Genomic DNA, 5,210 nt, shown 5'->3' with positions numbered 1-5,210 from the left:
TCTATAAAGCACACATGTTCATCATGGTTATTCTCACAATGTCCTGAAAAAAGTATTTGAGAATGGCATTTTTTAAGTTGCTAAACTTTGGATATGTGTTATATTAAACAGAAAAAAAAGATGAAGGTTTGTGTTCAATGATCAGTGGGAGAAGGAGCACTTGCAGGCATGCCATGGGGAACTTCAAAAACATAAGTTTTATAGGTACTCTTAAAAGGTTGATTGTTAGTGCCTTAAATAGTTAAGTACGAAGTATTAATGTGGAACTGTATGTTAGTGGCTCCTCAAAATGCTATGGGAAATTGTATCATTGACGTAAAAATCTTACGAAAAATTGACTAGAGGGGACAAAATGGGTGGGTTGGGCTGTGGATCAAATGAGTAATTTCTATACCGGTTTTAGCAGATTGAGTGAGGCCGGCTTGTCACAAAACACTTTTGTCCAAGTTAAATTATTTTGTTAGTGTAAAGTATGATCACAAAACTTATATTTTATAAGTAATAAAATGATTTAGGAGGTGTTATAAAAATCTATCCGTTTTATATGTTTGACAGAAAACATAGATCAAATTGAACCATTTATAAAACGACTATGAAATAACCTCTACGAATATTGAATAAATGTGCGAATAAATTACTAATTGATGGGTCACCATGTATGTTGGATGATGTAGTATCTAAGTGCGATGACTGATGCTAATGACAAGGTTAGTATTTTATATTTTTTTTTTCTTTACCCATGTACATTTTAGATTGTAACAACCAGGTGTTATTTTTTTCAATGAACTTCATTTACTGCAATGCTAAAGAGTTCGACTGCGGGTATAAGCATACCCTACTTATATATCTGGTCCAACTGAAATCATAAATTTACAGCTAGATTCTCTTATTGGTATAAAAAGCATCAAATGGGTTGCTTAAGCGATGAGTGTTCTAAATGGTATTTGGGTCATGACCTTTTTTGGCTGGTTTCAAAAAGATTTGAATGAGTACCTGACATGTCTGAATTACAATTTGGTAATACATAATGACCAATTATAAATGACCTTTTATTTATAACTTCTTTAAATAAGGATTAGATAAGGTAGTCAAATGGTTAGTCTTTTAGTGGGGTTATGATGTTATGCGAGGTGTATATAAAATAGTTATATTTTTATTGCGAAATACTATGAAATATGATACAAGTTTTATTTATTTATATAGATGGGATATACCTAAACCTTGCTACAACACTTATAGGCAGTGTACCTAATTGTAGAGTAGTGTAGTTTTTAGTAAGTCCGGTTCGTTCCACAGGGAGCTAGCTGAGTTCAACGCTATATTTTTATTAACTATTTTTATATAAAAATATATATAATTATATATAGTAATATTATAATAAAAGGAGGTTTTTATCGTTTAATGACCGGTTTGTCGATTTTAAATAAAGCGTAAAGATAAATGACGATAATATAAATGACAGAATTTAAATTGCGATAAAGTAAATTGCAGTAATTAAAATGACAGTAAATAAAGGTACGATGAAATATGAAATAAAACTATTATGCTTATTTAAACTTCCGTAATCATGATGTTTGACGTTTTGATTAATTGTTACCCTGGTTAATTGTCCTTTGACCTGGATTATTTGATACCTATTTGGTTTTTGTCCATAATAGTCCATCGGTCATAATTATAAAATGCTCGTCAAATTAACCTTATTCCCGAAGTCAAATATTCCAACTAATTAGGGATTCGAACTGTAACAAGGTTTTAATACTTTGTTTAATGATTACACCAGGTTATCGACTGCGTGTAATCCAAGGTTTTATTACTTTGTTAACAATTACACCAATTATCCTTGTATGTAATCCACCCCTGTTTTAATGAGATATGAATATTAATTTACCCACTTGATCAGAATGAATAATCAATTACCCAGCCCGAATAATTAATTAAATGATCGTAAAAGATGTCGTATAAACGTCACTAAATAGAACATACATAATCGTTTTAATAATTATTAGATTAACTAATTTGAAGATATGTTCGACAGATTTTAATGAGTTGTCATTCGATTAGACAATACCCCCTATCTATTAATAGTCAATAGTCCAATGTCCACAAGTGTCGGTCTTTTGTCCAAACCTTAATTATGGTACAAAATCTAATAACCTCGTCTTAATATTTAGTCTAACATCACGATTACTTTGGCTCAAATAAGCATAATAATAACTTAGTTACGAGACATTAATTTAAAGAGGAAGAACATAGCTTACAGTGGTGATTAATCGCGTAGCGTTACACGGACAGAGTTCTGACTTGAAACCCGTAAAATATTCTTACAATAACCTTATTATTATTAACTTAAATTAAAATTATAATTAATAATATATATATTATATTGTTTACAGAAAGAAAGGAAATGAAAAAAGAGGTGTCCTTTATTTCGGCCAGAAAACGTGAGTTTTATAGAATGTGGCCTGCTACAGTAACTCATGAGGTCGCATGAGATTTGTGCCTTCTAGCCATGCGATCACATGGCCGTCATTTCCTGGTCACATACTTTTTGGCTCCTAGCTTGTCGACATATTTATTTCATATATATAATATATATAATTTTATATAATTATATATATATATTATATTATATTCATGTGCATAGTTGATTTGTAATTTTAGCTCCGTTACGTCGCGCGTTGATAGTTGGCTCAGGTCCCGATTCTGAATTTTTGAACGTCCTTTCGTACGATTTAATATCTTGTACTTTGCGTTTTGCGTCTTGTACTCTTGTAACTTTTGAGACGTTTCTTATCAATAATTTGAACCACTTGAATTGTACTTTGTACTTTTGAGCTTTTTGGTCGTTTGCGTCTTCAAATCATCGTTTTCTTCTTTTATCGTCGCACTTATTTATTTAAACGATTATTTCATAAAAATAGAACAATAGTAACTAAAAGCTTTACATATTGGAAGGATATTGTGCCTAAATATATGTTCATTTGGAGCACTATCAAATATCCCCATACTTGAGAGTTGCTTGTCCTAAAGCAATAGAGAACTTGAAATAAAATCACACTTCACTCGAATCACTTTTTTTATTCTCACATTTTATACATCAGTGATTTTAATACGGCGGTATAAACAATGATAGTAACGATGTGGTTTACAGTCCCACATGACTATGAAAATTTAGATCCCTTAGGAAATTGGATCTTTATGAAAACATTTGATCTTTTGAAAATTCAATCTAGCTTTTACCCTAGATAAGTTTTCTGGAGTAACCCTTCACCGATGTTTGCAAAATATTTTTGTGGGTTGCGTGGGTTTCAGATTTCAAAATTTTAGCTCAAAACTTATGGTTTTGTGTCACCTACTTGCTATCCTTGTATTGGGAAAGCAACACGTCCAGTATACTTGCTCCGTATATTACCTTTCGGTAAACTACCGTCCGGTTGTAAAGGAAAGCGTTGAACAAGCAACTGTTAAGGCAATGTCCCGTGACATGCTTTTGTTCATGGTCTAAAATGTGTCGGATGCAGTTACTATCCTTTGTAGGAGCAATAGTAAAGATCACCGTATGATTTTTTTGGTCTGGCACAAGGTCCAGTCTTCGATCATGCTATGCAACTACCGTTCTTATGGTTGACACCCGATTTGGTTCAGGTGACCTAATGAATTTCAGGTGAATTCTTAGGATTTTACGTTCAATGGTAATGAACGCATTGAAAATAGGTTTTCAGAAAACAAATCGGTTTTAATTTGATTAAAATATTTTCTCGTTCAAGCTCGAGTTTAGATATCATCGAATTCCATGAGTTTGTAATTCTCAATCTTTAAGGTCAATCTCAAGGATTGAGTAATATTAGGCTTAAAAGCTGATTTTTTGATCTTTAAGGAGATTATACTTTCTGGGGGTCTGATTCATTAGTCTTATCAAGCTAATTTGCACGGCGCCCTCCCCATTTTACGAGACAGATCCTCTCATGGATAGGATAAGTCTGACCACTTGGCGACCCTGTTTGATGTTGAAGTCCGTGGATTTCTTGCTGATTTTAGAGATGACTTTTCTAGATTTTTTGTCAACCTACAGCTGGTCTGGACGACAACTTCCTGACCTAAATCAAGAAGCGCATGTCTTTTTTTTGGAAGACTTTACTTCCTTTTAATGATGGAATTGATTAATCGTGTAGATCCATCTTTCTTTCAAATATATTATAGTAAATTGGATAAAACTGATTAGTTTAGTCCAAAACAAAAGTACCTGTAATAATCTTGTACAAACATATGTGATATGTGTTTTAAATAACTTGGTAAATTCTTCCCACACTTAGCTTTTATTTATTTTTTTCTTTGCATTTTTATTCTCCTCTATTCCATTTTAAATGAATTCTATCATTTTGGGTTGTTTCTCCATTTATGTTCTCTCCGAGGTAACAATAATTTCGGTATTAACACCTAGTTTTATCGTTCATAAATATGTATAAACATGATTTTGAATTCATTTAGTTAAAAATTTTTCAAATTTTCACAAAATTTGTCACTTAAACTAAGTGTAAACCCGAGAGAACTTATAACCCTTCCCTACACTTGAGATCATGCAATGCCCTCATTTGCATGAAATCAGACTATAATTATAAATTCATGAGGGTGATTAGTGTAGAAAAGTGATTAAAAATACCGAGTTTGCAAACATATTATTTTATATCACATTTGATATTTTGCGTCTTGTCGTCAAAATTGGTAGCTTTTGCTGAACTTTAATGTCAGTCTTTGAAAATGCGCTGTTTTACCCTGTTTTGTACATAAGATAAACTACAAACATATATATATATATATATATATATATATATATATATATATATATATATATATATATATATATATATATATAATCTTTATTTATTAAAACAATTTAACTGAATAATTTTTTAAATTTTGTTTCCTTTTACTTTAGGTAGTTTCGATATGTTTACCTAGTCCGTCCCTCGACAAAATTTAAAATTTATCGTTTTTAAAGCGATTGTTTTAAAAGTAAAGATTTTTGAGTTTTTTTATTTTTTTTGGCATACTTTAGATCAATAAAATTAAAAATAATGATAACAAAATTTTTCGCCCTGCCCTCGGGTAAAGCAATTTCGGTTCCATGACCTAGTCTTCAACTTACGATGAATTTTAGAAATCATTTTTTAAACTTAATGAAATAAAGTAAATTTTGTTTTTAAATTCAC

Source organism: Rutidosis leptorrhynchoides, chromosome 1 (assembly GCF_046630445.1).
Source record: "Rutidosis leptorrhynchoides isolate AG116_Rl617_1_P2 chromosome 1, CSIRO_AGI_Rlap_v1, whole genome shotgun sequence".
Lineage (NCBI taxonomy): Eukaryota > Viridiplantae > Streptophyta > Magnoliopsida > Asterales > Asteraceae > Rutidosis > Rutidosis leptorrhynchoides.
The sequence above is the reverse complement of the archived record's forward strand: the minus strand, read 5'-3'. Positions refer to the sequence as shown.